Source organism: Schistocerca americana, chromosome 4, assembly GCF_021461395.2.
Source record: "Schistocerca americana isolate TAMUIC-IGC-003095 chromosome 4, iqSchAmer2.1, whole genome shotgun sequence".
Classification (NCBI taxonomy): Eukaryota; Metazoa; Arthropoda; class Insecta; order Orthoptera; family Acrididae; genus Schistocerca; species Schistocerca americana.
Window position 1 is genome coordinate 780,692,594 of NC_060122.1, and position 12,321 is coordinate 780,704,914.

At 42.8% G+C, this 12,321-nt stretch overlaps 1 protein-coding gene across 1 annotated transcript in view; it reads left to right on the forward strand.

The window, feature by feature from the left end:
* LOC124612457 (serine/threonine-protein kinase VRK1-like) overlaps nucleotides 1-12,321 on the forward strand; it is a 90,953-nt gene that overhangs the window by 59,792 nt on the left and 18,840 nt on the right. The gene's annotated exons all lie outside the window — the stretch shown is intronic.

A 12,321-nucleotide genomic window follows, 5' to 3' on the forward strand; every position in this document is an offset into this window, starting at 1 on the left:
CTTCACGTACAAGTGGGAACTCTTGGACACCCCATTGTGTGACTGTGTAGCTCCTTGGGCACCTCATTGCATGACTGTGAAGTCCCAGAGCAGACTATTGGCCATGCTGTAGGGGAATGTCCAAAGAGATGTTGCCACTCTAACAACATTGCAGTTGATACTCCCTCCCTCTCTCTCTCTCTCTCTCTCTCTCTCTCTCTCGACATCACTCTGTAAGGTCAGTTGAGACAGAGCTCTTGCATACTCCTTTTGGACTTCATTTGTACAGGGTTATTACAAATGATTGAAGCGATTTCACAGCTCTACAATAACTTTATTATTTGAGATATTTTCACAATGCTTTGCACACACATACAAAAACTCAAAAAGTTTTTTTAGGCATTCACAAATGTTCGATATGTACCCCTTTAGTGATTCGGCAGACATCAAGCCGATAATCAAGTTCCTCCCACACTCGGCGCAGCATGTCCTCATCAATGAGTTCGAAAGCATCGTTGATGCGAGCTCGCTGTTCTGGCATGTTTCTTAGTAGAGGAGGTTTAAACACTGAATCTTTCACATAACCCCACAGAAAGAAATCGCATGGAGTTAAGCCGGGAGAGCGTGGAGGCCATGACATGAATTGCTGATCATGATCTCCACCACGACCGATCCATCGGTTTTCCAATCTGCTGTTTAAGAAATGCCGAACATCACGATGGAAGTGCGGTGGAGCACCATCCTGTTGAAAGATGAAGTCGGCGCTGTCGGTCTCCAGTTGTGGCATGAGCCAATTTTCCAGCATGTCCAGATACACGTGTCCTGTAACGTTTTTTTCGCAGAAGAAAGAGGGGCCGTAAACTTTAAACCGTGAGATTGGACAAAACACGTTAACTTTTGGTGAATTGCGAATTTGCTGCACAAATGCGTGAGGATTCTCTACCGCCCAGATTCGCACATTGTGTCTGTTCACTTCACCATTAAGAAAAAATGCTGCTTCGTCACTGAAAACAAGTTTCGCACTGAACGCATCCTCTTCCGTGAGCTGTTGCAACCGCGCCGAAAATTCAAAGCGTTTGACTTTGTCATCGGGTGTCAGGGCTTGTAGCAATTGTAAACGGTAAGGCTTCTGCTTTAGCCTTTTCCGTAAAATTTTCCAAACCGTCGGCTGTGATACGTTTAGCTCCCTGCTTGCTTAATTTGTCAACTTCCGCGGGCTACGCATGAAACTTGCCCGCTCGCGTTCAACCGTTTCTTCACTCACTGCAGGCTGACCCGTTGATTTCCCCTTACAGAGGCATCCAGAAGCTTTAAACTGTGCATACCATCGCCGAATGGAGTTAGCAGTTGGTGGATCTTTGTTTAACTTCGTCCTGAAGTGTCGTTGCACTGTTATGACTGACTGATGTGAGTGTATTTCAAGCACGACATACGCTTTCTCGTCTCCTGTCGCCATTTTGTCTCACTGCGCTCTTGAGAGCTCTGGCGGCTTCAGCCGAACAAAACTTTGAGGTTTTCTACGTATCTGTAGTGTGTCGTGACCATATGTCAATGAATGGAGCTACAGTGAATTTATGAAATCGCTTCAATCAATTTATGAAATCGCTTCAATCATTTGTAATAGCTTCAATCATTTGTAATAGCCCTGTATGTATATATTGTTGTAATTGTATACGTATATCTGTGTGACAAATAACAATAACTCAGCCACATTTTGTTTGCAACTAAACTATTCTTTTTCCTAGCCTTATCCTGTGTCTTCGTAGAATCAGTACGTCAATCTCAATTTGGCAATGCTACTGGTAGAGGGTGTCTGGATGCTCTTCTTGCTGCCAAGCCTTCCCCCAGGGACAGAATTTATGTATTTCTTCTGTCTGTGTCTAGTGTTATCCAATGAGAAAGTGTGTTAACCTTTTTGAAAGGTATGTGAATTGTGTAACTGAGACTTGAGTACCAGCCCAGTGTTCAGCTTCTCGGATGAGGGGAAATGGCCTAAGATCCACTTAATATTTGCTTAATGTCCTCATGTCACACAATGTGTTTTGCACAAATAACAAGACAGCTATCATATCTGGACCATGTTACAACAAGTATAGAAAGAAAAATTTTTAAAATAGGGCTTTTTAATACCATGTATCAATCAGATCATGAAGGGACATGGTTAAAATTGCTGACAAAAATCGCACAGAGCAATGTGAACAACTCAAATATGTTAGAATTGTTAATGATTCTCATATCAATGCTTTCAGATCACAGCTGTGTATTATAGAATGGTCCAATGCCCTGTCTCAGTTTACAAATGTTTATGAAGCTTTTGACACCTTGCCAGTCTTGTTTCTAATATCATTAATCAGTGCTGTCCTGAAGTATGAGGGTGAGTCAAATGAAAACCTTAAATTTGTAATAACAAATAGAAATTTCACGCCATTATCCTGTAAGTTGGTAAGCGTGCTATAAACAGCGTGCAGAATGGCCTGTAGATGGCACAACAGTGCAGATGCACACATACCGTCTCAGTATCCGTATAAAGATGGCCGCCCACTTGCGACTTGCACCAGGGAAGAACAGCGTTCTGTTATTCGGTTTTTGCGTAGTGAAGGTGTGAAACCTATTGAAATTCATCGACGAATGAAGGTTCAGTACGGTGATGCATGTTTGTCACAGCAGCAATTCTACGAATGGAGTAGGAAGTTCGCAACTGCTGTGACTTCAGTGGAAGATGCTCCTCGTCCAGGTAAGGCACAATAAGTTGTGACTCCACAGAACATTGCAGCAGTTGAAGCCATAGTGAAGGAAAACTGCCGAGTGACACTGAATGACATTGCAGCATGTTTACAGATTAGTTCTGATGAAGAGGTACGCCACGCGGTGCACGAGTGGTTGCGTGGAATATCAAAAGAATTTGTGTCTAAAGGAATTTATGCACTTTGTAAGTGCTGGAGGACTTGCATTGAGCTTGGGGGAGATTATGTTGAAAAGTGACACAGCTTTGTACCACTTCTGCACAATAAATAATAATTAAAAAATATTTAAGGTTTTCATTTGACTCGCCCTAGTATTAAAAAGACACAAGGGGAAACCAAGCAAAAGTAAATGTAGAAGTTTACATCGATGGTTCACACCTGACCTCAGAAAATTAAGAACATGGGTTATCAAATTCTGAACATATCAAAGAACAGTGAATAAGATATACTTCAGTATGTTCAACTAAAGAAAAGGTACAGATGAGAAATTATAAGACAGAAGTGAATGGCAAATTATAACTATATTCAGCAATCAAGAAACATGTGCAAGGCTGCATGGAGAATCATCAAAGCAGAAGAGAGCAATGCTAATGGAACCACTTCTGATGTTACCAGTGTACACCCAATGAACTGAATGACTTCTTAGTTAATTCTGGCTACAAAGGACACCCAACTCAACAAAATGGAAACTACAAATTGGGGATTTATAACCATTTAGGAAGTAAAAACAGTTATACATATCCCACAACAAACCTGCATCATCCTCATTCAAGTAAGGAACAAATTCCTGTCACTAATGTTGCAGTAGCTGTAGCAAAATTCAGATATTCAGAATCAGAAGACATGAATGAAGTGTCAAATTTTGTTATTAAAATGTTAGTGGACATTATTCTACAACTACTCTGTGCACTAATAAACTGGATTTTTATGAGCTGTTCTTTTCTGGCTTCCTTACAGATAACATTAGTTATCCTTGTGCATAGAAAAGGAGACAAGCGATGCATTGATAACTATCGTCATATTTCTCTTGTACCAATATTCTCGAAAATAGTTGAACATTGCATGCACCAACAAATTTACAAACATTTCACCTGCTATGGAACACTGACAAACACACAGTATGGCTCCAGGGAAATTTCATCTACACTGACAGCAGTTGAAAATGTTTTGACAATACTCGGTGCCTTTGATGCAAAATTATCTGCTGATGCCCTATTGATTGACCTAAGTAAGGCATTTGACTCTCTGAGGTATTAGATTCTAATAGATAATCTGACGTACTATGGCATTCGAGATACAGAACTCGCCCTTATAGAATCGTATCTTGATAGTAGGAAGCAAAAAGTACACTTCAGTGTTATGAGCCCTAGATGTTTGAAGAGGCATTCCTCAAGCTTTCATACTGGGACTGTTATTGTGTATAATCTATATTAATGACCTACCAAGTATCATACCATGTAAATCTGTTCTGGGTGCTGATGATAACCACTTTCATTGTAACTGAAACAACATAGAGGATCTAAAAAAACAAAGCAAAGCCAACCTAAGAATTTCTAGAAACTGGTTTAAAGACAGTGAATTCTCTGCAAATCAAAATAAGATTGAAAATGTAATTTTTATATGCAATACCAACGATGATAGTATGTCCGTTAAATTTCTTGGTGTATACTTGGATTCTAAATTAATCTGGAAGCTCCTCACAGTTCTATATGCACTAAATTCTGAAGAGTCATGTACCTGTTATATAAACTTGGAGTGAGTGAGTGTGTGTGTGTGTGTGTGTGTGTGTGTGTGAGAGAGAGAGAGAGAGAGAGAGAGAGAGAGAACATGGTGCTCAGCTCCTATTACACGTTTTACAACCACAAAACATACTGCATATTGCTTTGGGGCAGCTCCACTGGGGCAAAATGAGTTTTTTTTGTGTGGCAGAAAAGACTCAGATGTGTATCAGGTATTTTCAAAAACAAGGTATCTTAATGAATCTTGCAGGCCACCCCCCCCCTCCCCCCCCTCCCCAAGAAACTGGGTATTAGCACAGTACCATCGTTATTTATACTTCGTTGCATAGTCTACACAGATTAAGGCAATCATTTCATTGCTGCAATACATGTTACAAGGAAAAGATTGACCAGTTCTTTACAAGACTAAGCAAAACCCGCAGTAGCTATCCATAACTGTACAATGCACTGCTGCCAGAAGCACACACCACCTTATGAAACTCTCTTGGAAATCTTCTACAAAATTGGCTTAAGAAGAAAGTTTTCTATGCCAAGAGAAATTTTTTGATTGTGCAAAGAAAGATCTACATTTCTAACTTATATTCATCGTGTGTCTGTATGCAAGTTTACGTGCTTTAACTGTTTTCTTTATTATTATATGCAGTGATACGTATTACTCAGTTTGTGTAGTATATTAACATCGATAGCGTGCAAAATGCTTGAAGATGAAATAAATAAAGTTTTAGTGACAATATTTTGATGTTGATATTGGGCATCACATAATGATCAATTGGCTGTTGCGACGCTGCTACTCACTCTGAAATTGTTCCCAGCTATGTAAAGACCTAGCAATTCAATTACATGATTTGTGTGTAACATTGCATTTTGTCTTAAATTTTTCAAAGTATTTCTGTTATGTTTTGTCTTTGTGGTTGTGGTATTTCAGTTCAAACTTTTAGTTCAATAAATACATCCATGTGATCTGATTTGATAAATGATACATGTGAATGCTACCACAATGTACTTCAAAAGTTTTACCGATATTATGGAAGCCATGACATCCAGATACATTAACTGAATTATTGTGTAAATGGTTTTTTTCTGTTCACATATTTTGTTTTACAGGTTGGTATTGCTATTGATTTTTATGGACCTTTGATCATTTTCCACCTGACATTAAGAATGACTGTACAGAAATATTTCATTTGTACTAATTATCATTCTAATTCTCTGTGTGTGTCACATATTTTGGCTATTCCTATTAGTTAATTTCTTGCAATTGCATCTCATGTTAAAATTGGTACCTACATTATCTGTAAGTGCCTTAGCTCCCAGTTTGTATGAAGGTGTGTGTGTGTGTGTGTGTGTGTGTGTGTGTGTGTGTGTGTGTGTGTGTGTGTGTCAACTACTTCATATCCTGTTACTATTAAACAGACAGCAAAAGCTTCAATTTAACTATTCTGAAATCAATTTAAAAATGAAAACTAGGAACAGACTTAGATAGCTCATTTGCTGGCATTACATCTAAACTAATTTATTAGGTTTGTGCATAAGTTTGAGAATTTTTTTTTTTTGCATGTTGGTATTCTGGTTGCTGTGGGTTTACTTATCGACTGTCATTTTTTATGTTTAGTTCACTGTTGCTATTTGAGTTTACATTTTGTCATTTGGAGATAGTGAGTGGATTGCCTAGTGGAGAAATTACCAACCTATTCTTCTGTTTGAGTTCAGTGAGGGATGCCAGCAGCCATAATCATTTGCGCCATGTGTGGGGATGTAGCCATTGCTAAGAGCAAGGCAAGAAAATGGTTTTCTTGTTTTAAGGAGGTTCATTTTGACAGTATTGACTCTCCACATTCAGGAAAACATTCATGGTTTGATGAAGATCATTTAATCCACATTGATCCATGTCCGTGAATTCAAGAGGTGGCAAATTTGATGAACTGCGATCATTCCACCACTGTGAGAGATTTTCATGTAATGGGGAAGGTTCAGAAATCGGGTGACTTGGTACCACATCCTCCAAGCCAAAATCGCAAAAATTGGTGACTGGCATGTGAACAATACAGACTATCCCTATCATGTAGCATTACTGGACAAAGATCTGTGTGCATCCACAAAAGACAATGTTATGCATCTGGTGGATCAGTGACAGGGGTGTACTTATGAACTGCTTCGTCTGAGGTGTAACCATCACTGCTAACATTTATTATCAACAACTGAGACAACTTGCAAGTGCAATCCAAGATCAACAACCAGGAAGATTGGATGAAGTCTGCTACTGCACGTTAAAAGTTTGCTTGCATTTTGCTAGGTGCAAACAACACTATACAGGTGTTGGGTTGTGAAGTCATTCCACACACACCTTATTCACCTGATCTTGCACCCTCAGATTTTCGCCTCTAATGCTCTCTATCCAACAACCTTGAAGGAACTTCTTTCCAGATGAAAATGCGCACCAAACATGGCTCAATGATTTCTTTGCCTCAAAACCATGTGATTTCTTACAATCATTGAATTTAAAAGTTACCCTGGCATTGGCAGACTGGTGTAAATAGTGAAGGAGAATATGTTATTGACGACTAAAGTTTGTTATGTGTACCTGTTGTGTTTATTAAACTTATGAAGAAACGCCATGAGCATATTAACTAACCCATTAGTTCAGAGTATCTAAAACAAAAAACATAATGTGTTTACACATCTAACAACGCAGATGTGAATGACAGTTAAGAACATTTGTTCCTAACATAATTATGGAAAGGAACTTTCCTTTCGATAATATTTTTACATTCCTTCCTGGATTTTCCATTGTTTGGTTTGTTCCTAACGTAAATAATTCAGGAGTAAGAGAGACCTCTCACCGAATAGAAGCATTTAGTCATCAACAAGCACACACAAAAGAGAATGAAAAGCCTGTCGACAACTCAACGCTTCTGCACTCAGTGAGTGGTCTTCTTTACTTCTAAATTACTTACAATCTGACAGAACTGTACTAGTATATTTGTCCCAAACATACAGATTTTAGATGTCAAGTAACTCAAATTTCACATTAGCCTTCAATTTGTTCACTATATTCAGTTTTAAATGACAGGCTTTATTCCAGTGTGCTGCAAGCTCTCTAATGAATTCACTTTCTTATCCAGAATTTTTTACCCAGCCCTTAAAGCATAGAAAATTAGGAACAGTGTATTTGAGAAACAGCTGGAGAGGCAGGGAAGCAATGACGTGGGAGAGATTCCAATCTTTGTATTTCAGAGAAACTGTCAAGTCATCCAGGTAATTCAAGTGGCCTCTGTGATGTTACAAGCACAAAGGTCTCTCGGGTCATGCTGTAGTGCAGACATGGTGAGGAGCTGGCTAGGCAGGCATGAATGCTTGCACTCTCTTGTTGTCTGGGAAGTGAGAACTCGCAGTAAAATTGGGTGGTCAAATCTCATTATGTAATAAAGGGGAAGTGCAAACTATGCATGGACTTAAGAGAAATGACCATATGTTAAGATCGCCATAACCTTAGCTTGAAGCATATATACTTTCAGCACATTGCTTAAAGTGGAGAGTAGTTCATTGGAAATTGATGAATAGCAGCGTAATTACTAGATACACTTGTAGTGTGACAGACAGTTGCAAAGTAACTTTCTTAATAAAATAAGTCTCATAGAATTGTATAAAAAGTTTCCTCATTGTAAGTTTCACAGCTTTACACAAGTTTGCAGCTGTGATTACGCTGATGTTGGCATCTACAGTCATGAGCAAGCAACTTTTTCTGCAGTGAGGAGAATGAAATCTACGCACAGAAGCTCACTGACAGACTTCAACTTAAAAGCTTACTTTCAGATTAGCAGTGCTCAGATAGTGGTGTGAGACACTGATGGTTTAGTGAAAAGCAAAATAATTAGTAGTTGTTGATAGCCAGTATTTTTGTGTTCAACGTCCGAATAAAATAGTCACAGAATACAAGTAAATGGAAATCCAACCTCTGTCCTAAAATGACATTGATCATAAGTCTGCATCAATTATAAGAAATATCATGTTTAGTATTTTGTTCTGCCCTGTGTTCTTCACTCCATCAATTAAAACATGTATGTTTCCTTTCATTGTTATTTCTCCTCATTGCAACAATCTTACAAAATAAATTTGCCATGAATGGCATTAATTAGCCAGTAATAAATTTAGTAGAACTGATAAGCAGCGTCAAATGGCAAAAATTCCTTAATATGCTGTGGCCTGCCCTAGTATCTCTGCCACCCCTGCGGGTCCGGGGGTTAGAATAGGCCTGAGGTATTCCTGCCTGTCGTAAGAGGCGACTAAAAGGAGTCATTCCCCCTCAAGGGGGGTAGTTAGCGCCTGCGTCTGGAGACGGACGGTTCCACGACCTATATTTGCGGTAATTTTGGTTTTTCACTTCTTCTGGTTTCTTCCTTCCTTTGGTTGGTTCCTTTCTTTGTTCTTCTCCATCTCACTGTCTTACTTACTCTTTCCCTTGCCTCCTCCTCCTTGCCTCCTCCTCCTTGCCTCCTCCTCCTTGCCTCCTCCTCCTTGCCTCCTCCTCCTTGCCTTCTCTGGTCTCCGCCTCGGTGTTTGAGACAGTCTGTCCTTTCTCTCCCTCTCTTTCTTCCTTCTTTTTCCCTTTCTTCCTTCCTCCCTGTGCGTGCCTCAAGGCCGACCCACGCGTTTGCACGCGTAGCCGGTGACGGGGTAACGCGTAATTCCCCGCCCTGGGTAGACAAGTAAGGCATGCACGTACCCCCTGGTAAAGGCCAGGCCCAGGGAGGGGTGATTGCCTGAGCTGACACCTTCCGACCATGCCGATTGGTCCCTCCGTCCGTTTCTCAGGAGGTGTGACCTGAGGTGTAAACATTCACCTAAGGCGGGAGTGCCCTCTGAGAGGGTCCCCACAAGGAAGGAGCACACCGTCGGAGACGCTGGCAATCATGAGGGATTCCTCCGCAATGGATTTTTCTTCTTCTTCTCTCTAGACGTCTGCCACCAGTGACAAAAGTACTACCGCCTGCCCCACAGTTCCTCGTAGTTTCTCGATCTGAGGACAGAAAGGATTTTTCCTCTGTCAACACTTTCGTTATCCAGAAGGGCGTGGTTTCCATAGCCGTATCTGTCAAGTCGTGTACCAGGTTGCGTAACGGTACCTTGTTACTAGAAACTGGGAGCACCTTTCAGGCACAAAAACTGCTTCGGGCCACACTCCTGTACACGTTCCCTGTCCGGGTGGAGGCTCACCACACTTTGAATTCGTCTCGTGGTGTGGTATATACAAGATCACTCGACGGATTGACTGACGAGGAGATTAAGTCTTTTCTCGCTGAGCAGGGCGTGACGGCTGTCCATAGGGTCATGAAAAAGGTCAACAATGACCTTGTACCGACCCGGACACTTTTCTTGACCTTTGATAGTGTTCAGCTGCCATCGCGCATCAAAGCGGGCTACGAGGTTCTTTCTGTTCGCCCCTATGTCCCGACACGTACGCGCTGCTACCAGTGTCAGCATTTTAGTCACACTCGCCAGTCTTGTTCCAATGTGGCTAAATGTGTCACTTGTGGCAGGGATGCCCATGAGGGTGACTGTCCACCTCCGTCTCCTCGTTGTGTGAACTGTCAGGGTGACCATGCAGCATCCTCTCGCGACTGTCCCATCTACAAGGAAGAACGCTGTATACACGAAATTCGCGTCAAAGAGAAAGTGTCCACCTCGGCAGCTCGCAAGCTATTTGCTAGTAGAAAGCCCACGCTGCTCCCAGCGGGGAAATACAGTACTATCCTCGCCTCTCCTCGGACTACCAGGGAGGTGGCGACGCAGACATGCGATCTGACCTTCAGCACTACGGTCTTCCATTCAGCCAGTGCTAAGATCGCCCAGTCGGCGTCTCTTCTTCCTCCCGTCACCCCTCAGACAAAAGCACCTTCATCAGCTTCTGCCGAGACGAAGACCAAGAAGGAACCGTCCCATGCAGACTTCCTCCGTACCTTGAACTCCCAGCCATCGACCAGTACTTCCACTAAGCAACCTTTCAAGAAGGCTCATAGGAAGCACAATTCTCCTTCTCTGCCATGACGCATTTCTTCTCCTGCGCCACTCAGCGGTTGTCACTCCAGGCCGTCATCCGTTTCGCCTGGCCGCACCGCTGGTAGCCGAACATCTGGCCGTTCGTCGGTGGAGGAAGCTCCCCCTCCCAGCCATCTTAACAAGATGGCCGATGAACCTATAGAACCAATGAACGATGACTGTCCGCCTATTGATAGCGGCAGGTGCTCGCTTGAAGCCAGGCCCTCAGCGGCCTTTGAGGTGACCCCTTCTTGCATCTTCTTTTTCTTTTTCTACTCAAAATGGCACTTATTCACTGGAATATTCGCAGCATTCGCTCCAACCGAGAGGACTTAAAGTTGCTGCTCCGCTTGCACCGTCCGCTCGTCGTAGCCCTCCAGGAAACGAAGCTACGCCCATGCGATCAAATTGCCTTGGCACACTACATCTCTGTGCGTATTGACCTACCCCCTGTGGCAGGTATTCCGGCTCATGGAGGGGTTATGTTGCTGGTCCGGGATGATATTTACTATGATCCCATCACATTGCACACCGGCCCGCAGGCAGTTGCCGTCCGAATTACTCTCCCCACTTTTACATTTTCCATTTGTACCATTTACACTCCATCGTTGTCTGCCGTTACCAGGGCAGACATGATGCAAATTATTGCTCAGCTACCTGCACCGTTTTTGTTAACTGGAGACTTCAATGCCCACCATCCCCTTTGGGGCTCTCCAGCATCCTGCCTGAGGGGCTCCCTGTTAGCAGACCTTTTCAATCAGCTCAATCTTGTCTGCCTCAATACTGGCGCCCCCACTTTTCTTTCGGACACAACTCACACCTTTTCCCATTTAGACCTCTCTATATGTACTACCCAACTTGCACGCCTGTTTAAGTGGAATGCACATTTTGATACATATTAGAGCGACCACTTCCCGTGTGTTATCCATCTCCTGCATCATACCCCCTCTCCGTGCTCAACTAGTTGGAACATCTCCAAAGCAGACTGGGGGCTCTTCTCTTCCAGGGCGACCTTTCAGGATCAAACCTTCACAAGCTGCGATAGTCAGGTCGCACACCTCACGGAAGTCATTCTCACTGCTGCTGAATATTCTATCCCTCACACTACTTCTTCTCCACGTCGCGTACCGGTCCCCTGGTGGACCGCAGCATGTAGAGACGCTTTACGTGCTCGTCGACGTGCTTTACGCAACTTTAAACGCCACCCTACAGTGACGAATTGTATCAATTATAAACGATTACGTGCGCAGTGTCGTCGTATTATTAAAGGAAGCAAGAAAGCCAGCTGGGCTGCTTTCAGAAGCTCCCTCAACAGTTTTACTCCTTCTTCTGTTGTCTGGGGTAGCCTGCGCCGGCTATCTGGCACTAAGGTCCACTCACCAGTTTCTGGCTTGACGGTCGCGAATGACGTCCTTGTGGCACCTGAGGATGTCTTCAATGCCTTCGGCCGCTTTTTCGCAGAGGTTTCGAGCTCCGCTCATTACCACCCTGCCTTCCTCCCCCGAAAACAGGCAGAGGAGGCTAGGCCATCTAACTTCCGCTCCTCGAATCATGAAAGTTATAATGCCCCATTCACCATGCGAGAACTCAAAAATGCAATTACCCGGTCATGGTCCTCTGCTCCAGGACCTGATTCTATTCATATTCAGATGCTGAAGAACCTTTCTCCTCCGGGTAAAGGTTTCCTTCTTCATACTTATAATCGCATCTGGATTGAGGGACATGTTCCCGCATGCTGGCGCGAGTCTGTTGTACCGATTCCTAAGCCGGGGAAGGACAAGCACTTGCCTTCCAGCTGTTGACCCATCTCGCTTACCAGCTGT